The 25,590-nt window shown below is 43.5% G+C and overlaps 1 pseudogene; it reads right to left on the bottom strand.

The window, feature by feature from the left end:
• Positions 1-941: 941 nt before the first annotated feature.
• LOC133133355 (uncharacterized) lies at positions 942-24,216 on the bottom strand (annotated as a pseudogene).
• Between the last annotated feature and the right edge of the window lie 1,374 nt (positions 24,217-25,590).

Genomic DNA, 25,590 nt, shown 5'->3' on the forward strand with positions numbered 1-25,590 from the left:
CTTGTCGATCACGCTCCCTCTCTGTGCGCTTGGGGTAGCGGTAAGCTTGCGACGAGAACAAAACCATCTGGCATTTACCAGGTTCTTCTTTTTTAGAGACCACATTGCTGTAGAGTTTCCCTCGAAAATCGTGCCTTTGATAAGTGAGTCATGCAGTAACATATCGTTCCAGCAGCTGAAGTTGAACATTTCTTAGCCGCTCAATTTTACATGAGAGTTATGACACATTTTAACTAATTGTATGTAATTTTGCAGCTAAGTGCAGGCTAAGTGCCTTTCCCACGAGGACATATGTTGAAAATAGACCTTGCTGTGTCTTCTAATTCTAATTCTCGTCATTGTAAATGTACATGAAATGACAGATTTCAACCTTTATTTCCTGCTATTTCTATCAAGATTTTTCAAAACTTAGAACATACCACCTTTTGTATCAGACATTTTTAAGTGAGCAAAAGTTTGGAACATGTGTCTGACATGTGTTTCTTGTTGCCTTACACAAAATAGAGGCTATAAAGTATCGAAAGGTGAGATTACAATTGGCAAAGAAGTACAGAAATCAGCCACAAAGGTTTTGTGGACTGTTGAGACCAAGATTAACCTCTACCAATGTGATGGAAAGGCCAAAGTGTGGAGAAAGAAGGGATCTGCTCATGATCTAAAACATAGAAGCCCATCTGTGAAGGACGGTGGAGGTAGCAGCAGGATGAATTTAAACAAAGGACTTCATAAGGGAAGTTTTTAGATTAGTCAAATGAATCACCAGACCTTAACACAACTGAGCCAGTATTTCAACTCCCGAAGAGGAGATTGAAGGGAAAAACTTTTCTCATTTTTGAAGAAACAGAAGCACATCAGGGAAGACACTCTTACACCAATAATAATAATAATAATAATAATAATAATAATAATAATAATAATAATAATCACTGATTACTAACAGCAAAGATTATCAATGGCTCACAAGACAAGGATACCATTTTTATTCAACATCTGAAAATACAATCATATTTATTGTATGATTTATCAAAAGATTCTGACTGCAAAACTTAGAAAGAATAGTTATATGCTCATGTTCCTTACATTTTATTTGATGGCTATTTTGACAGGTCTTTTATTGATAGTAACCACTTTCACATCCCCAGCCCATACATGGCTGTGGTTTGGGTTTGATAACACTGGTGACTTTGATCCTACAGGGGTCCCAGACACAGTCCTCCTCCAGACCACTGGGCACCATGCCACAGTTTGGGGGCACCCAGGCCGTGTCATAGCCTTTTGCATGCCAGGTCTTCTGCAAGGGGTGCCCCTGGTGGTCAATCTTCTTCACCTTCCCCACATTCACTATGAGCACTAGGACCCTGCGGTGCCCTTCGGCTACATTCCGGGGGTAGTGGCTGGCTTTCTGGATGTCGCGGCTGACGTACACGCCGGGCCCCAGCATGCCGTCCTCTGAGGGAGTGAAGCCGTTCCGCTTGATGCTTTCTGCATCCTCCTTGCTGGTGCCATGGTACATGACGTAGGTTGAGTTGTTGGCAGGCTCAGAGTAACTTTCCAGGCAAGGAGGCCTAGGGCCCATCATGTCATCTTCAGCCCAGTACATTCTTCTCCCTTTACACTGTAAAAAATTCAGATTTCAACCGAAATCACATCTGCAGAACATGCGCACGGTGTTGGTACGGATTGAGGACTTGCGATATTTCCAAAATTAGTAGTTTTACCTAAGGGTTCTAAAATGTAAATGGCGCAGGCTGGGTCAACAACACAAATCAATCAAGTCATTGATACATTAGTCATTTATCATTTTTTTATATTTTACAAAATCTTTACATAATAATAATGTCAGCAGTTTGCCTGAGGGTAGGACAGTTAGCTCAGCAAAATATTTTATATTTTCAACACATGTACAATTAGACATAATTTCATGTTAGTTTTGATTTAATAAATTATATAGGGTCGAAATCCTAGATCCTCGAATATAATTAATTTATTAAACCTGTCGATAAAAGTAGGCTATATTGTGAGTTTCTGATGTTTGTAGAATCATTTTCAAACAGTTGACAGTTGATTTTGGCATCAGTGACCCTCGAATCGTAGCCAAATGTTTTAATAAACCTATAGATAAATGTTTGTTGTGAGGACACATAGCTTATCAAATCTACATTTGTAAACTAATTTAAGAAATAATAAGAAAGTGCAAGAAAAAGAAACATCTGGAACTACAAACGATTAGTTAACTTCATCCTTTTTATAAACTTAGAAAGCGTCACATGGCATAAGCACTGTTTATCTGCGTTTGTGCGCACAGATAGCTTAACCACTAGGACATATGTCTTCTCCCTGGCTACCATCCAAGACTCGCTAACATGAAACTTGAAACCGATGCTATCATTTACTCATTAGATGTGTGAAGAAAATTACAGATGTTTGCAAACTTAAACAAGTAAACACAATTCTACAATAAATAAAAGACTTACTGGAACATTTTTTCTTAACTCGCGCAAAAAAGTTTTCAGACGGTAGATCCGCCAAACGACTTCCGATGGCGCCGAAATTTTGGATGAATCTCATTCACTGTTATCAGTAGTAACCACGAAATTGCAGCTCCCATTGTTTTCGAAAAAATACTCACGTTACTTTCGCCCTCCAAGACTTTCGACCTGGCTCTGCCCTATATTATGCAATAAAGAGGTGCATTCTTGCCTAAACTTTATGAACATCCCCATAGCTTGCATTCTCCAACGACCAAATATACGGCTAAAAACCAAGTTCAAGATTCTTCATAAGTTTTCAGGACACACATTCATGGTCACATTTTTGTCAACACGTGCATTGATTACATTAGGCAAACCTACTTTCAATTAATTTACGCGTTCAAGAGTCGCACCCAAACAAATGATGAAACAATATAATACTCCACAGCTCATTGAGAATAACCCCCCAAACACAGACCTACTGTAGGCTACTTGTAAAGTAAGTCGTCAAATTAATAAAAAAATATGGCAGGAGTGACGTTACCTTCCAGATTTGTAATTATTCTTGTAGATCACGCTCCGTCTCCGTGCGCTTGACACTGATTAACAAATACGAAGTGTATTTGATTTGACAGGAAATATAGGCGTTAACTTCGGCGAAAACTAAATCATCCGGTGTTTCTTTCTTCTTTAGACGGGGGATGGGGGGCGGGGGGGCGGGGGGGGGGTAGATATTTTTAGAGATTTTATGCAGAGTATCAGTTAGTTGGCGTGGGCATCAGGACACACAATCAAAATTACATGTGCCTTTCTGCAACTATTATAAACACTGTCTGCATTTATATCGCATTTACAGTCACAATGAACCGTTTTTTGAAAATACCCCCATATGAATGTTTTTGAATTAGTCTTTGAAGTCAAATGGATATCGTGAATCACAAGTTCTAATGGGTTTTCATTTGACTCACCAGCCAGGCAGTAGGCAGTATGCAGTCTATTGCAAATAAATATGCTAATCTCCTGGGTGACCGTAATAGCTACATACTGGGTCTTTCTACGAAACTGAACTTCAATGAACAAATACTGTTTTATTAAATATTCACAAATGCAAGCATTCACAATTATGGGCAAAATTCCCATACCTAGAATTTTTTTTAAATTAAAATAAAAAACACAATTCTTTGTTTGTTTGTTTGTTTTTGAATAAAAACTGTGTTCCTTCTGTTCAAGGATCACATAATTCCAAATTTTCATTAATATTACTTTTCATGCCCATCCTAGTTACTGTAATACTAAATATTTGGTGTATCCTCAAAAATATACACCAATAATAACAATAATAATAACGATAATAATAATAATAATAATAATAATAACAATAATAATAACAATAACAATAATAATAATAATAATAATAATAATAATAATAATAATAATAATAATAATAATAATAATACTGTAATGGGTTCTCCCCCTGAAAATTAATTACGGCTCCAAACAAAGTAATTGCCTAACCTTTAAATAACAGATTAAGTTTTGACTGTCGTACAATTTCTCTTACCAAGTGTTCGATGTACCTTTCAAATGTATTCAAATAATGCTGCAATTCTGTCTCTGAAAAATAAGACATTTGGATAAGAAATGAATAACTTGTACAATTTAGGCTGTGGTCCCATGGTGGCATTTCAATGAATGTGACACACAATTAAATCCATGGGTGAATCACAGGCTAAATCCTGAGGGATTGGTTTCTCATTCCTGAAGAAACAGAAACACATCAGGGAAGACACTCTTCAGACATTTAGAATATTTGTATGTATTTAATATAAAACAACAATTACTTCAACCTTGTTTTACAAAAATAGAAACAAATTCACTGAGGAACAGATTTGCCTGGACAAATTATAAGTAAGCACTGATTACTAACAGCCAAGATTATCAATGGCTCATGTTGAAGTTTGATCAAAATTCCCTAGTTGAAAACCAGGAAAGATGAAGTTTTATTTAAATACTTTCAGAATCATGTGCAAAAATACCCTTTCCTAAATGTTACTATGTATCTATATACTATATTTCAAATGCTGTTTAGTACTACAATGATAAGCCATACTGTTTGAAGAATTATTATTAATTATGTTAAAATGAATAAGTCAGTCATCTTGAGCAATTAGAACTGTGTGTCTGTTAAAACAAACTGAGCTGCAAAGTACAGTTTGTTTAATGAAAGTGCAGAGAACACTTAATCAGGTGTTTACAAACCATGGCATTGGATGCGGCCTGTTTTGACTCTGTGATGCAGTCCAAGAGATGTGGGTCTTTGCAAAGAGATGTTTTGAGTTAGTGATCACCAGCCCAATTTGCCTGCATCATTATATAGGCGAAAGGTTAAGACTGCTCAGCTTTCATACAGTGACAGAAAATATTAAGGCGGGTTAAGAGAGACAATGTGATGATTTATTACAAATGATTGGTTAGCTATAATGTATAAAGACTAGGATACTTCCTACTGTTACTTTGGAATTCTCTGATCTCTGGAAGTTCTCTGGAGCGCACAGACTCCCCAGATTAATCTGTTTTATTTTCAACTAAAGATTTATAATGAGCTACTACTGAGTCTGAATATTTCTTCAACATCATTGCTGCCAAAACAACTTCACCCACGTAAAAGGGACGAGGAGGAAAAGAGACAAAAATATTTCCTCAACACTCACAAGGATACCATTTTTATTCAACATCTTTAAATACAATCATATTTATTGTATGATTTATCAAAAGATTCTGACTGCCAAACTTAGAAAGAATAGTTTTATGCTCATGCTCCTAACATTTTATTTGATGGCTATTTTGACAGATCTTTTATTGGTAGTAACCACTTCCAAATCCCCAGCCCATACATGGTTGTGGTTTAGGTTTGATAACACTGATGACATTGATCCTACAGGGGTCCCAGACACAGTCCTCCTCCAGACCACTGGGCACCATGCCACACTTAGGGGGCACCCAGGCCGTGTCATAGCCTGCTGCATGCCAGGTCTTCTGCAGGGGGTGCCCCTGGTAGTTAATCTTCTTCACCTTCCCCACATTCACTTTGAGCTCCAGGACCCTGCGGTCCCCTTCGGCTAAATTCAGGGGGTAGCGGCTGGCTTTCTGAATGTCGCGGCTGAGGTACACGCCGGGCCCCAGCATGCCGTCCTTCGAGAGAATGAAGCCATAACACCTGATGCTTTCAGCAGCAGCTGGTGCCGTGGTACATCATGTAGGTTGAGTCGTTGGCAGGCTCAGAGTAATTCTCCAAGCAAGGAGGCCTAGGGCCCATCATGTCATCTTCAGCACAGTACATTCTTCTCCCTTTACACTGTAAAATATTCAAATTTCAACCGAAATCATATCTGCAGAACATGCGAATGGTGTTGGTACGGATTGAGGATTTGCGATATTTCCAAAATTAGTAGTGTTACACACGGGTTCTAAAATATAAATGGCGCAGGCTGGGTCAACAACACAAATCAATCAAGTCAAATCTTTACATAACAATAATATCAGCAGTTTTCCAGAGGTTAGGACAGTTAGCATCAGCAAAGTATTTTATATTTTCAACACATGTACTATTAGACATAATTTCATGTTTGTTTTGATTTAATAAATTCTATAGGGTCGAAATCCTAATTAATTAATTAGTCGAAAATTAATTTATTAAACCTGTCAATAAAAGTAGGCTATATTGTGAGTTTCTGATGTTTGTAGAATCATTTTCAAACAGTTGACAGTTGATTTTGGCATCAGTGACCCTCGAATCGTAGCCAAATGTTTTAATAAACCTATAGACAAATGTTTGTTGTGAGGACTCATAGCCTATCAAATCTATATTTGTAGACTAATTTAAGAAATAATAAGAAAGTGCAAGAAAAAGAAACATCTGGAACTACAAACGATTAGCTAACTTAATCCTTTTTATGAACCCAGAAAGCGTCACATGGCATGAGCACTGCTTATCTGCGCTTGTGCGCACAGATAGCTTTCCCAGTAGGACATATGTCTCTGTTGAAAAGAGACCTCTCTGTTGTCTTCCTAATTCTAATTGTCGCAATTTTCTATTAATATAACTAAAGAAAATGCTTTACAAGTCATTGTAAAATATCGCGAGACGAAAGTAATATTGTTACTTTAGTCTCTCCATGGGACGTTACTTCCATCCCTGTCCTCTCTCCTGTCTCTTCTCCCTGGCTATCATCCAAGACTCGCTAACATGAAACTTGAAACCGATGCTATCATTTACTCATTAGATGTGTGAAGAAAATTCCAGATGTTTGCAAACTTAAACAAGTAAACACAATTCTACAATTTAAAAAAAAAAGACTTACTGGTCCATTTTTTCTTAACTCGCGCAAAAAAGTTTTCAGACGGTAGATCCGCCAAACGACTTCCGATGGCGCCGAAATTTTGGATGAAGCTCATTCACTGTTATCTGTAGTAACCACGAAATTGCAGCTCCCATCGTTTTCGAGAAAATACCCACGTTACTTTCGCCCTCCATGACTTTCGACCCGGCTCTCCCCTATATTATGCAATAAAGAGGTGCATTCTTGCCGAAACTTTATGAACATCCCCATAACTTCCATTCTCCAACGACCAAATATACGGCTAAAAACCAAGTTCAAGATTCTTCGTAAGTTTTCAGGACACACATTCATGGTCACATTTTGGTCAACACGTGCATTGATTACATTAGGCAAACCTTCTTTCCAATTAATTTACGCGTTCAATATAGTACTCCACAGCTCTTTGCGAATAACCCCCCAAACACAGACCTGCTGTAGGCTACTTGTAGAGTAAGTCGTCAAACTAATAAAAAAATATGGCAGGAGTGAGGTTACCTTCCAGATTTGTAGCTATTCTTGTAGCTCACGCTCCGTCTCCGTGCGCTTGACACTGGTGAACTTGCGACAAAGCGTATTTGATTTGACAGGAAATATAGGCGTTAACTTCGGCGAAAACGAAACCACCCGGTGTTTCTTTCTTCTTTAGACGGGGGGTGTAGATCTTTTTATGGTCATTTACATGTACACACATTTTATGCAGAGTACCAGTTTGTTGGCATGGGCATCAGCACACACAATCAAAATGGCTTGTGCCTTTCTGCAACTCTTATGAAGACGATCTGCATTTATAACTCATTTACAGTCACAATTAACCCCATATGAATGTTTTTGAATGAGTCTTTGAAGTTAAGTGGATATCGTGAATCACAAGTAATAATGTGTCTTCATTTGACTCACCAGCCAGGCAGTAGGTGGCAGCAAATCACTTGAAAAGCAGGCGACCTGTAGATTCATTAGTTCTGTTTACGGACCTCTCGTTATGCAGGCTATTGTAAATTAATATGCTAATTTCATGGGTGACCGTAATGGCACCATATTGGATCTTTCTGCTAAACTGAACTTAAATGAACAAATACTGTTTCATTAAATATTCACAAAAGCAAGCATTCACGCTTATAGGCAAGACTCCCCGAGTTAAAACACATACAAATTGTGTCCTTTCTGTACCCTATCAAGGATCATATAATTCCACATTTTCACAAATATTACTTTTCATTCCCATCCTACAGTTTTTTACTGTAATACTAAGTATTTGGTGTATCCTACAATGTGTCTTACCAAGTGTTGGATGAAGCTTTGCAAAACATATGCAAATAACGATGTAATCCTGTGACTGACCGAAATGAGATCTGCAGAACATGCCCGTGGTGTTAAAGTGGAATACAGACCGCTCCAAAAGTATTGGAACCACAAGGTCAATTCCTTTGCTTTTCTTGTACCCTGAAGACAATTGAGTTTGAGGTCAAAGGATGTACAGGAGATGACAGATCCGAATTTCAGCTTTTATTTCCTGGTATTTTTATCTAAATTTTTTAAACAACAAGGAACCTATCACCTTTTTGTATCAGACCACCCCATTTTTAGGTGAACAAAAGTATTGGAACATGTGACTTAGAGAGCAGCAATATAGAGCCAATAAAAGTATTTCATGTTGCCATGGGGCCAATGGAGCCTGGTGGGCCTGGACCTGTTCTCTGTGCTGGGGTTCTATGCAGTTACAACTGGAAAACAGTTCAACTGTTACAACTGTTATCCAGCCACTGTGCCACATCCCGCTGGCTCTATGTGATGGGGTCTCGGCCATGCTACAGCGGCTTCTGGAAGCTGGCATCACTGTGCCTGTGTTGATCTACATGCAGTGAATAAGGCAGTGATCCCTGAAAAGTATCCACTGCCCACCACAGAAGAGCTCACAGCTCAGAGCTACGGCTCTACGGTGTTCTCCAAGCTAGACCTCAGACAAGGCTGCTTACAGGTGCCTCTCCATCCCAGCAGCAGAAACCTCTGCTTTTGTGACACATGCGGGAGTGTTTCACTGCACCCAGATGCCTTTTGGCCATCATGGTGTCTGTACTGGCTGTCATACCGGGTATGGCCATATATCTGGACGATGTTGTCGTACACGGGCCCACCACTGAAATCCCCGATGAGCAACTCAACAGGGTCTTTGCAGCCCTAGCCAAGCAGAAGCTAACAGTCAACACTGAAAAATGTGTCCTCAGTGCCAGCCATTGAGTTTGTGGGGTTCCGGCATTCAGCAGGTGGCATAACTCCACTCCAGTCCAACGTGGACGCCATTCAGGCCAGCCCCGAGCCCAGTTCAGCCGGTCAGCTCACCTCCTTCCTGGGCATAATGGCCTACTACCTGAAGTTCCTCCCTCAGCACTCTGCCACCACAGCCCCCTTGCACCAGCTGCTGCATAAGGAACCATGGGTGTGGTCTCAGGCATGTAGTGATGCTGTGCGTGCCCTCAAAATGCAACTTACTCCACCCCCAGTGCTGACTCACTTTGACATCTCCAGCCCCACCCTTGTGACCTGTGAGGCGTCAGCCACAGTGATAGGGGCTGTGCTGTCACAGATCCAGAGAGGCGTCGACCAGACTGAGCAGCGGTACTCAGTGGGTGAGCGTGAGGCTGCAGACCACTGTCTCTCTGCAGGAGCTCAAGGAAGCCTCCGCCCTGTCCTCTCTCAGCTCTGCACCGACATCCAGGGGCGGCCTGTAGCGTAGTGGTTAAGGTAACTGACTGGGACAGGCAAGGTTGGTGGTTCTAATCCCAGTGTAGCCACAATAAGATCCGCACAACCATTCGACACTTGAGCAAGGCCCTTAACCCTGCATTGCTCCAGGGGAGGATTGTCTAATCAACTGTACGTCGCTCTGGATAAGAGTGTCTGCCAAATGCCAATAATGCTCTGGAGAGTTCACTACTTACCTTGAAAGCAAGGGCATCTGGCTGTGTTATCGCCCCCAGGCCAATGTAATGTCTGTACACTGGGTTATCAGTGATGCATCGATTCATAGCATTTTTCTACTGTGCTGCAATCATCATATGCCTGAGTGATAGGTATATAATTGTGTTGCTCTGGTCTAGGAGGTCGCGAATGCATAAGTCAACAGATGTTGTGTTGATGCTACTGTGTCATGGTGTGATCCTTTCGAACATAGTGGTGTCAGGAGCGGGAAAAGCGCCAGCTGACTCCCACCCCCCCCACAGTCCTATTATTTTCTATGCAGAACCCCCCCCCCACCACAAGGAGCTCAGGACAAAGCAGGTAAAGGGCAATAATTTAATTTAATTTAAATGTATTGTTTAAAACATTTTTTTATAATAATTCCCCCAGGTCCCGTCTAGTAGGCACCCCCCTTTCCCCCACAGAGCCCCCACACAGGCAGGAGCACACACACAGCACAGCACACCAAGCCACGAAGGTTACCTCTCACACGTGCACACGCCCAAAGCTTTAAACCACCAGTGTCCCACTCAGGCCACCCCTGCGCCACAGCCCTGCCCAGAAGTGGGGGAACCTCTACCCTCTAACTGGGGGAATCACTGAACTCAGACGGGGTCTCACACACCTAACTTGCACTGCCGCACACACACACACGTCTGCTGTAATGCCACACAGAAATAAGGTAAAAATAAGGTAGTGAGACAACACCTCCTGACTGGGTCTCACTACCCAAAAAAAGAAAAAGGAAAAAAGAAAGAAAATAATCCCAACCAAACAACCAACCAATTCCCCCCTCCCAGGCCCGCCGCCTCCCACTATCGTTAGGTTTGTGGCTACTGGCCCGCGGCCCGGACTGTTCTGCTGGCCGCTGCACCAAAGTTAAGGTGAAGAGCCCCGGCTGCGCCTAGCCCCTGGGAAGCGAGTCGGCGCCGGCCCCAGTGCTGGATATCGCCCACTGTTGTTCAGAGCGGGAGACGGAATGTTCGTCCGCCCTCATCAGGGCCTGTCGTGTCCCCTCGCAATGTTGTTCCGGTGAAACAGCGCAGCTCCTTCCCCAACTCCCGCAACGTTCCGCGGCTCTGTCCCGGGGCAGCTCGCTCCAAATGTCCCTCGGTGCAGCGGTACTATTGTCCGGGTTCGCAGCCACGCCAGCCCGCTGCCCAACAAAGGAGAACAAAGAAACATTACCACAAAAATGTTTTATTTTATTTTTATTAATGCTTATTTTAAGCATCGCTTCACGTGGCCACTTGAATGCCGGCTTTTTTTTTCTTTCTTTTTTTTTTGTGTTTCTAAAATTAACGGAATTCCTAATTTTTTGGCCACAGTTTTTTTTTTGGTTTTTTTTCGCTGTTTTTCTTTTTGAGTTTTCCCAAGAGAAAGCACTTGTCGGTGCTAGAAAATTGAAGTGCCCTGCAGGCACGTGGAAAATAAAAATCTATTATTTTCACCAATTTTACTCTCTCTCTCTGTCTCTCTCAACCACCGGGTCACTACATATGGTTGAGAATGCGGGCACTGTGAACCCAGCTACCACGAGAGAGAGACCCGGTGCAAAAAAGTTCAACCCTCTTGACCATGGAGGAAGCGATAGACGCCCTACTGCGCTCCCAAGGCGCCCTGCAGAAGGCCATCGCAGAACTCTGCCAGAAAACGGGATCGGAGACACCAGCCAGAGCTCAAGGATGTGCTGCTGAAGTAAACCCCGGACGACGAGGTCGAGGCGTACCTGGAGACCTTTGGGCCACCTGGAAAAATGGCCCCGCGATGCCTGGGGCTCTATCCTGGCCCCGTTTCTCAGCGGGGAGGCCCAGAAAGCTTACCGAGGCCTACCCCCCGCCGAGGCCCATGCCTACCCCACTCCGAAGGCTACTATACTCGCCCAGTACGGGTACAGCCTGCCAGCCCGGGCACAGAGGTTCCACCAGTGGACATATGACCCCGCCCTCCCGGCGAGGTGATGGCCCTGGGGCGATTGACCAAGAGCTGGTCGGTGGAGGGCGACGGATTGCCCCTCCTCGACCGGGTGGTGTTGGACCACTGTGTCCGGGCCCTGGCCCCAGAAATTTAAAAGTATGTGGCCCAACAGGGGCCTGAACCATTGATGGCATCGTCAACCTTCTCGAGAAGGTTCTCGTCCTAGCCGGAGAGAGACGTGGCGAAGCAATTGCAGTCACTTGTATTCTTGGTAACGTGCGACACTACCCCACCACCGAGGTAACCATAACCACCCCTAGGGGCCAATTCAAGGGGAAGGTGGGTGTGGTGCCAGTGCTGTTGGGGCGAGATTGCCCGTTGTTCCTGAGCAACTGGGATGAGAGGCCGACACCAGGGAGGCCAGCAGCCAACCCCCCATCCCGCCGTAGGGGTCACCGGGGGCCACACCCGGTCTGGGTAGCCCCATCCAGGGAGAGTGACGGAGAGGAGACCCCAACCCCAGCGGGGAGACGACCAACAGCGCAAACCCCCACGGGAACCACGGACACCGCCCCGGAGGGCCCGACCCCACAGCAACCCCTGGTGGCCGAACCCAGCAGCACCGGGGAATTTTCAGAGTTTCGACCAGAGGCAGAAAGAGCCCCAACCAACTTCGGCACTGCCCAACTACAAGACCCCAACCTTGCCCAGGCCTGGAAGACCGCAGCCTATATTGAGGGCATCCCACAAGACGGGGTGAGTAGGCCGGCCTTGCCATATTTCCATGTTCAGAATGGCTTCCTGTATCGTGTCTGCAGGATCTACGATGAAAAAGTGGAGCAGCTACTGATACCCCAGACTCACGTCTCCAAGGTCCTGTATCTCGCCCACACTCACCTGTTGGGGGCGCACCTGGGGCGTGAGAAGACGGAGGAGAGGATTTTAGCCCGGTTCTACTGGCCGGGCGTCAAGAGGGCCGTGGAGGACTATTGCCGGCAGTCTGCGACGTGCCAACTGCACAGCCCGAAGGTAACATATCGCAGCCCCCTGATACCCCTCCCCATCATAGACGTGCCATTTCGCAGGATTGCCATGGACATAGTGGGACCCCTACCCAAGTCTAGCCGGGGCCACCGCTACATCCTGGTAATCCTAGACTACACCACCCGATACCCTGAGGCCGTGCCGTTACGGGCCACGACAGGGAAAAGTGTTGCGAGGGAACTTTTCCTGCTGTTTAGCAGGGTGGGGATAGCCTGACTGACCAGGGGTCCTGCTTTATGTCTGGGGTAATGAAGGAGATGTGCAGACTGCTCAAAATTAAACAGATGAGGACATCGGTCTACCACCCCCAGACAGACGGGCTGGTGGAATGGAACGGCGCCACCGGAACTCCAGAGGTGGTCACCGGAGAGCAGTTGATGGACAGACAGCGCCAAGATCTCCGGGAGATGGGAAGCCGGCATACGGACGTGTTTTCCTCCCTCCCGGGCCGGACAAGGCTGGTCCGACATGACATAGTGACCGAGGCTGGGAAGAAAGTGCCACTGCGACCCTACCGGATCCCGGAAGCCAGAAGACAGGCCATCAGGGAGGAGGTGGCGAGGATGCTGGACTTGGGGGTGATCGAGGAGTCCCAAGGAACCGGCCAGATACATCAGCACCCTGGACCTCACCCGAGGGTACTGGCAGGTGCCCCTAACCCCCCAGGCGAGGGAGAAGACGGCCTTCACCAATTAATAACGTTAGATCTCCTCTACCGTGTCCACGGGAGGGTTCCCTGACCTCCTCATGAGAGGGGTGGGCATGGAAGGTGCAGTCCTGTACTTGCCTGACTGTTTCTCCCTTGCGGAGATGGACCACCGTTGGGATGGAGTCCCCCCTTTCCCTCTCCAGGGAAGAGGTGGGCAAACCATTGCATGGGTGGTCAACAGCACTGCAATCTGAGGAGACTGACGAGTCTCCATCAGAGCAAGCTGTGGAACCAGGATCTGACAAACCCGAATCAATTTGTGACCCCCCTTCCCCTGCCTTGTGGTGTAAGGAGGAAGCAGGAGAAGCTGGAGTTGGGCAAGCCTGAGAAAGCAGGCTTACAGAAGAGAGTGGATGTGGTAGCTTGTGGCATCCACTCTTCAACTGAAATAATTCCTCTCTGTAGGAACAAAGATCTGATTCGGCTGAATGCAGATCACGCAAGTATTGTACTGCTTTCTTGCCAACAGTTTGAAGCTCAAGTAAAACACTGGTGTGTTGTCCTCTGAGGTATGCCATCTCTGAGTCTAAGTTTTTGTTGCTCTGAAGAGCAAGACTAATCTGTCTGGCAAAATTCAAGACCAGACAACTTAGAATTGGGTCTTTTGAATGGTTGGGGGAGTGACCTTTCACAAAGAACATTTCTTTCCTACAATCAGTGAGGTTCATCTGATTCAGGAAAGCTATGTAGCCAGGTGCTAAACCTTGGGCTAAAAGGGAAAGGTACTCATCAATAGATATGGGTTCCATATCTCAAGCCAAATGAAGCTAAAAGCTAAAATCAGTAACTTAAGAGGGTACTCTTGAAGTTCACAATTTGACAAGGGCCTTGAGCTCCTAACAGTTGGCAATGAATTGTTTCCCAATATCACAATCCAACATACAAGTTGTGATGAAGGATAAAGAATTTAAAACGCTCTTTGAATATTCTCTATAACTATAGTACAAGGTAGCTATAGCATCACACAGGGACTCAAGTTGCACTAGCGGTACTGCAATGCAACAACAGCAAAATGACCGAACATATGGCGGATATTCAGACAGTAAAATAGGAACTGTGATGCTGACCACATTAATCCTAAATACCAGAATGTGATTGGTTGAAATTACAATTAAATTTGGATTTAAATGTAAAATTCAATGAATTATTAAAATTACTTTGACAAAGTCATTATAATTAATAATACAGTGCGGCTAATAATACTATTATTGATAATACGTATTATACCGGAAGGTAAATGCCAATCAACAAACTACCGTGTAAGATTACGGATGTAATGCCACAATGTTACACGAGGGGGCAGTATATTGAGAAAGCGGCTCATGCAGGCTTTCAAAAGTGGTACAAGGGTGACATCTAGTGGTGTTTTCAGAAAATTGCACTTGTGGCAATTTAGCTGAGAAAGAATGCCGAGAATTCGTTCTGGAGTCACGTGACATGAGCCAAAGCTCGTCTTTCTCATGCAGAGCTCCAAATTAGGAAGGGGAATTCGTTATGAAGTCACAAGACATGAAATTTGAGCCAAAGCTAGTCTGCCTCACATGGGGCACCAAAATATGTAGGGGTCCTCGCACGGGACTCCAAATTATGTAGGGTCCTCGCACGGGCCGCCAAATAACGCAGGGATTTTACTCTCTACGAAACCGGGGCGTCAGTTAAACGTTGTGTAGCAGTCAGTATAACTGCAAAAAGTAATCAGTCTCATAAAATTACTATTATCAGGAATATCTAACCACAAATTTAGTATTTTAATTAATAATTAAAATAACCAATATTAATGATTAAACATACCGATAACCTGAAGGTTGGAAGTTCTTCGAAAGACTGCTTTAACTCGGCTCTCATGTCTATGCGATTCCAAAACGGACACCGGGGTTTAATAAAATATGTTTATTAAACAAACGTAAAACACAGAACAGATAAACTAACGGGAAGTTAGTAAGGACATTTAGTTGCGTGTGTGTGGCGCGCGCAAGCGCGCGTGTCGCTTGAACAAAGGAAAAGTGGGAGTAGCTAGCTTGAGTAAGCTAGAGTTCTGGGTGTGGTAATGAGTTAGAGTTAGCTGTGAGAAGGGACTACTTGCGTAGTTTTACTCTATATATGCGCAAAAGACGGCGAATCAATTCACGTACATATATATGTAGCTAACCAAACACATTACAATGGTAGGATGGTAAATATTGAAACACAGATTCACAAAAACAGTTAAGACTAAACTAAACACTGCCTATGCCTGAATGTTTGTTCTCTTACTGAGTTCATACGCATTGGATCCAAAAGACGTGCTGTCCTTATAGGAGCCGCGATGGTGCTGTGAATGCGTGTCCTGGAGAGGTGCGCAGGCTGGGGCGTCTTAGCCGCGCGTTGTCGTCTGGTCCACTCGGTTGCTGGAAGGATGTTCGCTTGTCCTTTTTCCGGGTGGAAAAGTTCGTTGCTGTTTCGTTGTTGAGCTTTATTGGGGTAAACTGATGTAGCGTTCTGCGTACAACAATTTCCACTCACTATAGGCCACGTAGTTACCGCGAGGTAACTGGGTGTGTCCGTAGGCCTGGTAGTGTCTAGGTCTAAGGTTCCCTTTCTGTGTTCTTCAAACTGGTTAGTTTGATAGAAGTTGCGGTGATAAGCAGAGAAAGCCAGAGGCTAAACAACAGACTAGTCGAGTGAAACACACTGACGTTAATGCTTGTGATAGGAGTCGTGGAACAAGGTAATGTCGTGCAAGCCTCCCTGTGCCTTTTTTTATGAAATATACAGTATGTGGCATCTGTACCTGGTATTGGCCAATACTACCATTACTAATTATTCAGTATTCGGTATCTGTCTTTAAAAATAGTATTGGTGCACTCCTAATTGGCATGGATTGTGGATTTGGGATATTTCCCAAATTAATAGGGTTACACATTGGTTCTAAAATTTTCTATATGGTGTATGTACACATTACAATTCAGTCAAGTCTTTGAAGCATCAGCAAAGTATTTTATATTGACAAAAACATTTAGCTAGGTCCAGAATAATATATTATTTAGGCAGTTTGTCTGAGTTCAGAAGAGAAGTAGGGGAGAGCCGGGACGAAAGTAAAGCATTTTTGTCTGATCCCATTTACAAATGAATAGAGATAGAGATCCCACACAATGACACACAACTTGCACAGGTACTTCCCTATTATCAACTGTAATTTTCATTCTAGAAAATATGATTTTTACATGAATACGTGGAGAACGGGCTAAGCGTAATTTTACTTTTGTCCCTACCCAGCGCAACCAATACAATGTTTTGCGATACAAGATTAATCGCACTGAAATGCATAATTTGGAATTAATAGCAAAACTAGATCTTCGAATATAATTTATTTATTAAACCTGTCAATAAAAGTTGGCTATATCGTGAGATTCTGACGTTTGTACAGTAATTCTCAGACATTATGTCAGTTGATTTTCATAACAGTCGCCCTCCAATCGTCGCCTAACGTTTTATTAAACCTGAAGATAAATATTTGTCGTGAGGACTAAAAGCATATGAAGCAGTCACAATTCTAATGATCACATATTTGTAGACTAATTTTCAAACATTCGGTCGTAGTTTTGCAAGATAAAAGTAACTAGATGAGACAAAAAACGTTCTCTGTTTATTTTTTTTATTTTTTTACTCCAGGCTTAAACAAGTGGCCCTAAAAACGTGTCGGAGTCATTTTCTGTAAATGTAACAAAAGATAATACATTAGAAGTCGCGGGACAAAAGTAATAGTGCTACTGATGTCCCTCCATGGGACTTTACTTCCGTCCCATCCCTCTTTCCTGTCTCTTCTCCCTGGTTGGCATCCAAGACTTGCTCGCATGAAACTTCAAACCTATGCTATCATTTACTCTCTAGATGTGTTCAGAAAATTACATTTGTTTGCTAACTTAAACAAGTAAACACAATTCTACAATCCAAAAAGCCTTACGGGGCCGTTTTGTTAATTAACTTTGTTAATTAAGTTTTCGGACGGTAGCTCCAGCAAACATGTTCCTACGGCGCCGGCATTTAGTATGAAGCTCATTCACGGTTATCTGTAGTAACCACGTCATTGCCTCTCCCATCGTTTTCGAGAAATTCCGCCCTCCGTTACCTTCGAACCTGCTCTCCAATATATCAGGCAAAAAAGAGATACATTCCTGCCTAAACTTTATCAAATTCCCCCTAGCTTATATTTTACAATGAGAAAATATAAGGCTAAAAAACAAGTTCAAGATTCTTCATAAGTTTTCAGGACACACATTCACGGTCACATTTTGGTCTACATGTGCATTGCATACATTAGACAAACCTACTTTCATGCAGTTTACGCGTTCAAGATTCGCACCCAAACAAATAAGGAAATAATATAGTACTCCACAGCCCTTTGAGAATAAACCCGCAAATAGGCTATTTTGTAAAGTAAGTCGTCAAACTAATAAAAAATTTAGCAGGAGTGAGGTTACCTTTCAGATTTGTAGTTATGCTTGTCGATACTGCTCCCGGTCTGTGCGCTTGACACTGATTAGCTTGCGACAAAAACGAAAATTAAAAATTAATTCCAGGTTGTTCTTTTTTCGAGACCACATTACTGTAAACTTAGGAATTGTCCTCATACATCTTTCCAATCTAGTAGCATATTGTTCTGAGCCGTTTATAAATTTTACATGCGAGTTGTGGGACGTTTTAACTAATTGTAAGCAATTTTGCAGCAATTCGGGTTACGTGGCTTGTTCAACTGTACAACAACAGCAGTACTGGCAAGTCCAAGGGTCAAAAAGTAAAAGCCTTGTCACTGTTTCATAGCCAACCGAAATCATTAAAAGGTTATACAGTCCCCTCTAAAAGTATTGAAACATCAAGGTCAATTCCTTCGCTTTTGTTGCACCCTGAATACAATTGATTTTGAGGTCAAAGGATGTACATGAGATGACAGCTTTTTTCTTGTTCCCTTAGATTTAGAGAGCAGCAATATAGAGCCAATACCACGAGATGCAAACCACTCATCATCAGTAGTAAGGATCGGAAGATGAGATTCCAAGTACAGAGCTGAGCCACAAAAGTTTTTATGGACTGATGAGATCAAGATTAACCTCTTCCAAAGTGATGGAAAGGCCAAAGTGTGGGGAAAGATGCTTTCAGTATTCAGAGGGCTGAATATCTTAACAAGGATATTGATTGTTGATATTGATTCATTACAACAATTTCCTAACCTATGGATGAACACAGATGCAGTTTTGACAAGTCCTACAATGTGTTGGATGTACCTTTGCATATACAAATAACAATGTCACCCTGTCAACGAAAAATAAAACAAGAAAGAATAACTTGCACAATTTAGGCTCTCGTCCTATAGCGGCATTTTAATGAATGAGTCACCCAGTTAGGTCCATGGGTGAATCACAGGCTAAATACTGCGGAAACAGAAACACACCAGGGAAGTCAGTCTTTTCAAATATTTGTATTTATTGCATGTAAATCAGCAGTTCCTTCAACCTTGTTTTATGACAATCGAAACAAATGTACAGGGACAGACTAGGTGGGAAATATTACAGCACTTATGATTTCCCAAAGATTCTGACAGCAAAACTTACAAAGAACCGTATGGTGCTCATGTCCCTTATAGTACGTTACAGCGCAAGGACGGTTCTGGTTCTGGTTCAATAACCCTGATGACCTTGATTCTATGAGGATTCCAGACACAGTCCTCCTCCAGACCACTGGGCACCATGCCACAGTTAGGGGGCACCCAGGCTGTGTTATAGCCAGCGTCGTGCCAGGTCTTCTGCAGGGGGTGCCCCTGGTGGTCAATGTTCTTCACCTTCCCCACATTCACTTTGAGCTCCAGGACCCTGCGGTCCCCTTCGGCTGCATTCAGGGGGTAGCGGCTGGCTTTCTGAATGTCGCGGCTGAGGTACACGCCGGGCCCCAGCATGCCATCCTTCGAGGGAGTGAAGCCGTCCCTCATGATGTTTTGCTGGTGCCATGGTACATGATGTAGGGTGAGTTGTTGATTGGCTTGGAGTGGCTCTGCAGGCAAGGAGGCCGAGGGCCCATGTTGTCATTTTCAGCCCAGGACATTCTTCTCCCTTTATACTGTAATAAATTCAAATGAAATTAAATCTGCAAAACATTCTCATGACTGTAGATTTGGGATATTTCCAAAAAGGTCACACTGCAATTCAATCCAGTTTTTGATAAATCAGGAAATATTATATTTCACAAAGATATTTTTCTGCGTTCAGAATACTTATGCAGTAAGATTGCCTGTGTTTTTAACAGAAGTAGGGTTACAGTTTAACGATTCGGTTAAAAACAATAAAAGAGGTTTAAAAAGTTCCAGATTCTTCATAATTATTCAGTAAACATATTTATTCTTCCATTACTAGCACATAGTTCTACTATCTTCGCCTGCGACGAAGCTCATGCACTGTTACATGTAGTAACTACATCATTGCAGCTCCCATAGTTTTTGAGAAATTTTGCTCTTGTTACTTTCGACCCGGCTCTCTGAGCAAATATATGACTAAAAACCAAGTTCCAGATTCTTCAAGTTTTCAGGACACACATCCATGGTCACATTTTGCTCTACATGGGCGGCATGTGGCATAGTACATGAGGTACATGACTGGGACCCGCAAAGGTCGGTCCCTGGTGTAGCCACAATAAGATTCGCACAATATAGAGCCAATAAAAGTCTTTCATGTTGCCTGCCATGGGGCCAATGGAGCCTGATGGGCCAGGACCTGTTCTCTGTGCTGGAGTTCTATGCAGTTACAACTGGATAACAGTTACAACTGTTACAACCGTTACAATTGTTATCCAGCCACTGTGCCACATCCCGATGGCTCTCTGTGATGGGGTCACGGCCATGCTACAGCAGCTTCTGGAAGCTGGCATCATTGAGCCAGTGGACGCTTCGCCCTGGGTCTCAAACCTCGTGGTGGCTGAGAAGACGTCAGGAGCCCTGCCTGTCTGTGTCGATCTACATGCAGTGAATCCCTGACAAGTATCCACTGCCCACCACAGAAGAGCTTACAGCTCAGTGCTACGGCTCTACGGTGTTCTCCAAGCTAGACCTCAGACAAGGCTGCTTACAGGTGCCTCTCCATCCCAGCAGCAGAAACCCCTGCTTTTGTGACACATGCTGGAGTGTTTCGCTGCACCCGGAAGCCTTAATGGTGTCTGTACTGGCTGTCATACCGGGTGTGGCCATATATCTGGACGATGTTGTCATACACGGGCCCACCACTGAAATCCACAATGAGCAACTCAACAGGGTCTTTGCAGCCCTAGCCAAGCACAAGCTAACAGTCAACACTGAATAATGTGTCCTCTCTGTGCCAGCTATTGAGTTTGTGGGGTTCCGGCTGTCAGCAGTTGGCATAACTCCACTCCAGTCCAACGTGGACGCCATTCAGGCCAGCCCCGAACCCAGTTCAGCCGCTCAGCTCACCTCCTTCCTGGGCATGATGGCCTACTACCTGAAGTTCCTCCCTCAGCACTCTGCCACCACAGCCCCCTTGCACCAGCTGCTGCATAAGGAACCATGGGTGTGGTCTCAGGCATGTAGCGATGCTGTGCTTACCCTCAAAATGCAACTTACTCCACCCCCAGTGCTGACTCACTTCAACATCTCCAGCCCCACCCTTGTGACCTGTGAGGCGTCAGCCACAGTGATAGGGGCTGTGCTGTCACAGATCCAGAGAGGCATCGACCAGACTGAGCAGCGGTACTCAGTGGGTGAGCGTGAGGCTGCAGACCACTGTCTCTCTGCAGGAGCTCAAGGAAGCCTCTGCCCTGTCCTCTCTCAGCTCTGCACCGACATCCAGGGGCGGCCTGTAGCGTGGCAAGACTGGCCACCAGGCTCCCCCACCCCTGGAATCTCTTGCCTGGCCCTCTCAGCCCTGGGATCACCTACAGCTGGACATCTGTGGACAGATCCATGGGGTTCCCCACCAACAATGCTTCTTGGCGGTTGCCTACGACTTACACTCCAAATGGCCAGAGCTCACCACTACCGGCTCTGTGACCTCTCAGGTCATAAGTGACTTCCTGGACTCCCTCTTCTCTTGCTGGGGTCTCCCAAAGCCCATCACCACCGACAACTGTCCTCAACTGGTCTCTGCCGAGTTCACTACTTACTTTGAAAGCAAGGGCATCTGGCTGTGTTATCTCCCCCAGGCAAATGTAACGTCTGTACACTGGGTTATCAGTGATGCATCGAGTTATAGCATTTTTCTACTGTGCTGCAATCATCATATGCCTGAGTGATAGGTATAGAATTGTGTTGCTCTGGTCTAGGAGGTTGCGAATGCGTAAGTAAACAGGTGTTGTGTTGATGCTACTGTGTCATAGTGTGATCCTGTCGAATATAGTAGTATTCAATACCTGAGCAGGATTACCACCTAACACGTTTATGTTCAATGTCATTAAAAAGATACAATAACCGTGAATCTTTTCCGAATAATATAATGGTGCTTAGTCCTGCTTTCAACAATATATGGTAAAATTAATTAATAAGTACATTGTTCTTTTGGATGGGCTAGTTCAGGATATAAATTAGTATGACCCCCCGCTTCCTTCTACACCTAAACTCAGCATCACCCAATCAGGGGCAAGCATCCTTGGGTAGCCTGGCTAAGGTATTTAAGATTACATTACATTACATTACATGGCATTTAGCAGACGCTCTTATCCAGAGCGACGTACAACGAAGTGCAGAACAAACACAAGTACAAGTGCGAAGAGGACCTGAGAGGACAGTACAGTACAGAGTCCTAGTGTAACCATACATATATAATCGGAACCCTTGAAGAATACATCAACTTCCAAACTAGCATACCACAGTTGGCAGCTAGAATACCCTAAGTACAACAATACAAAACAACAGTATCTACACAACTATATGAGTGCCATTACAGTCTATAAGGCTAATCATGGTGGTGAGTTAGGGAGAGAAAGGTGTAGCCTGAAGAGATGAGTCTGAAAGAGGTCAGAGACTCTGACATCCGCACGGAAGTCATTCCACCACCGTGGGACCAGGACAGACAGCAGTTGTGAGCGAGAAGTGCAGGTGTGGTGAGGGGGAGGCGCCAGACGGCATGAAGTGGCAGAACGGAGGGGTCTTGTTGGTGTATATGGTGTATGGTGTATATGAAGTGATTGAATATATACAGGGGCTGATCCCTTAACTGCCTGGTATGCGAGCACCAAAGTTTTAAATTTGATGCGAGCCATAACAGCGCAGCCAGTGGAGGTTGCTGAGCAGGGGGGTGACATGTGAATGTCTGGGAACATTGAATATCGGATGGGCTGCAGCATACTGGATCAGTTGTAGGGGTCTGATGGCAGATGCTGGAAGGCCAGCCAGCAGATAATTGCAATAGTCCAGGCGGGACAGGACCATTGCTTGGACAAGGATGGCTGCAGGAACAGGCTTGTGTGTTAGAATTTGGATCTTTGGAAGAGAAGGATTTCCTTTTTTATTTTGGGGCTGCTTCTTGGGGTAATACTCTGGCAAGGTCTGACTTATCTGTTTTTTCTGGTATTTGTAATTATTGTCTTGTTGTGTTTTGTAAATTGGATGTAGTGAGCCTACATTCAATAAAGAATGGATGCTTTTTATTCATCATGCTATCTGCTTTTTAATTCATTCATTTAATCCAAGGGTCTGATATAGTTTGTTTTGACTTGTTGGTTGATTCCACCAGTTTTCGGTAGACTGACCTTTTAAAGAATTTGAAAATGTTATTGATAATTGTCATTCCTAATGATAATGATTAAATTAAATCATATAATATATATTTTATCTGAAGGATAAGTGAGGGGTTCTAGCATGCAATACCACTTGTGTTCAGTATTCAGAGAGCTGAATATCTTAACAAGGATATTGATTGTTGATATTGATTCATTACAACAATTACCTAACCTATGAATAAACACAGATGCAGTTTTGACAAGTCCTACAATGTCTTGGATGTACCTTTGCGTATACAAATAACAATGTCACCCTGTCACTGAAAAATAAAACAAGAAAGAATAACTTGCACAATTTAGGCTGTAGTCCTATAGCGGCATTTCGATGAATGAGTCACCCAGTTAGGTCCATGGGTGAATCACAGGCTAAATACTGCCAACGCAGAAACACACCAGGGAAGTCAGTCTTCAGACTTTTCAAATATGTATATTTATTTCATGTAAAACAGCAGTTTCTTCAACCCTGTTTTATGACAATTGAAACAAATGTACAGGGACAGACTAGGTTTGAAATATTACCCTGTCATTGCTAACAGCCTGGATTACAGCACTTATGATTTCCCAAAGATTCTGACAGCAAAACTTACAAAGAACCGTATGGTGCTCATGTCCCTTATTGTGCATTACAGCCAAAGGACGGCTGTGGTTCTGGTTCAATAACCCTGATGACCACGATCCTACTGGGGTCCCAGACAGAGGCCTCCTCCAGACCACTGCGCACCATGCCACATTTAGGGGGCACCCAGGCCATGTCATAGCCAGTGTCGTGCCAGGTCTTCTGCAGGGGGTGCCCCTGGCGGTCAATCTTCTTCACCCCCACATTCACTTTGAGCTCCAGGGCCCTGCGGTCCCCTTCGGCTACATTCAGGGGGTAGCGGCTGGCTTTCTGGATGTCGCGGCTGACGTACACGCCGGGCCCCGTAGTAGCGTTACACACAGGTTCTAAAATGGTGCAGGCTGGGTTAACAACGCAAATCAATCCAGTCATTGATAAATTCATAATTTTTTTAAATTATGTTACAAAATCTTCCCTGTTTAGGTTAGGACAGTAGTAGATGCAATATGGCTGGGCGTGATTCCTGGATAAACTTTGTCATGAATCTTTGCCATAGCGTGCATTTCTGCAATTTGCTAATTTTTGTACTTAAATAAAATGAAGAAACTTTACCCAAAAAAATTATGAAATTATATTGTATGCTAATGTACAGCTCTTCCAGAATGCACCCTCAAACTCATTTAAGATAGACCTACTATATATGTAAAATATGTTTTTGGTGCTAATAAAAATATAGGAGGTCTAAGGTTCCCTTTCTGTGTTCATCAAACAGGTTAGTTTGATAGAAGTTGTGGTGATGAACAGAGAAAGCCAGAGGCTAAACAACAGACTAGTCGAGTGAAACACACTGAAGTCAATGCTTGTGATAGGAGTAGTGGATCAAGGTAAAGTCATGCAAGCCTCCCTGCGCCTTTTTAAGAAATATACAGTATGTGGAATCTGTACCTGGTAGGGGAAGGGGAGGGGAGAGCCGGGACGAAAGTAACGCTTTTTTTGTCTGATCCCATTTACAAATTAATAGAGATAGAGATCCCACACAATGACACACAACTTGCACAGGTCTTTCCCTATTATCAACTGTAATTTTAATTCTAGAATATATGATTTTGACATGAATATGTGGAGAACGGGCCGAGCACAATGTTACTTTTGTCCCTACCCAGCAGAATGAAAGTAACATAAGAGTGGGTCGAAAGTAACGGTGGGGTGGGCAATGTGTGTCCTATCTCTGTTTTTGGGGATTGTAATTCTCTTTACTTTCAACACATGTACGATTAGACATTTCATGTTTGTGTCGATTCAAAAAATGCTATAGGTTCGAAATTCATCCAAATTAACCGTGCGCAACCAATAAAATGTTTTTCGATACAAGATTAATCGTACTGAAATGCATTATTTGGGATTAATAGCTACACTAGATCCACGAATATAATTTATGTATTAAACCTGTCAATAAAAGTAGGCTATATCGTGAGTTTCTGATGTTTGTAGAGAAATTCTCAGACATTATGTCAGTTGATTTTCGTAACAGTCACCCTCGAATCGTCGCCTAATGTTTTATTAAACCTGAAGATAAATGTTTGTTGTGAGGATAGCTTATAAATATCAATTTTTGTAGACTAATTTTCAAACGTTAGGTAGTTGATTTTGCAAGATAGAATGAGCTCGAGGCGACAACAAACGTTTTCTGTTCATTTTTTACTGCAGGCTTAAACAAGTTGCCCTAACAACGGGTAAGAGTAGACATACGAAAGTGCAAGAAAAAGAAACATCGGGAACTGCAAACGAATAGTTAACTTAATCTGA

Source organism: Conger conger, chromosome 7, assembly GCF_963514075.1.
Source record: "Conger conger chromosome 7, fConCon1.1, whole genome shotgun sequence".
Taxonomy (NCBI): domain Eukaryota; kingdom Metazoa; phylum Chordata; class Actinopteri; order Anguilliformes; family Congridae; genus Conger; species Conger conger.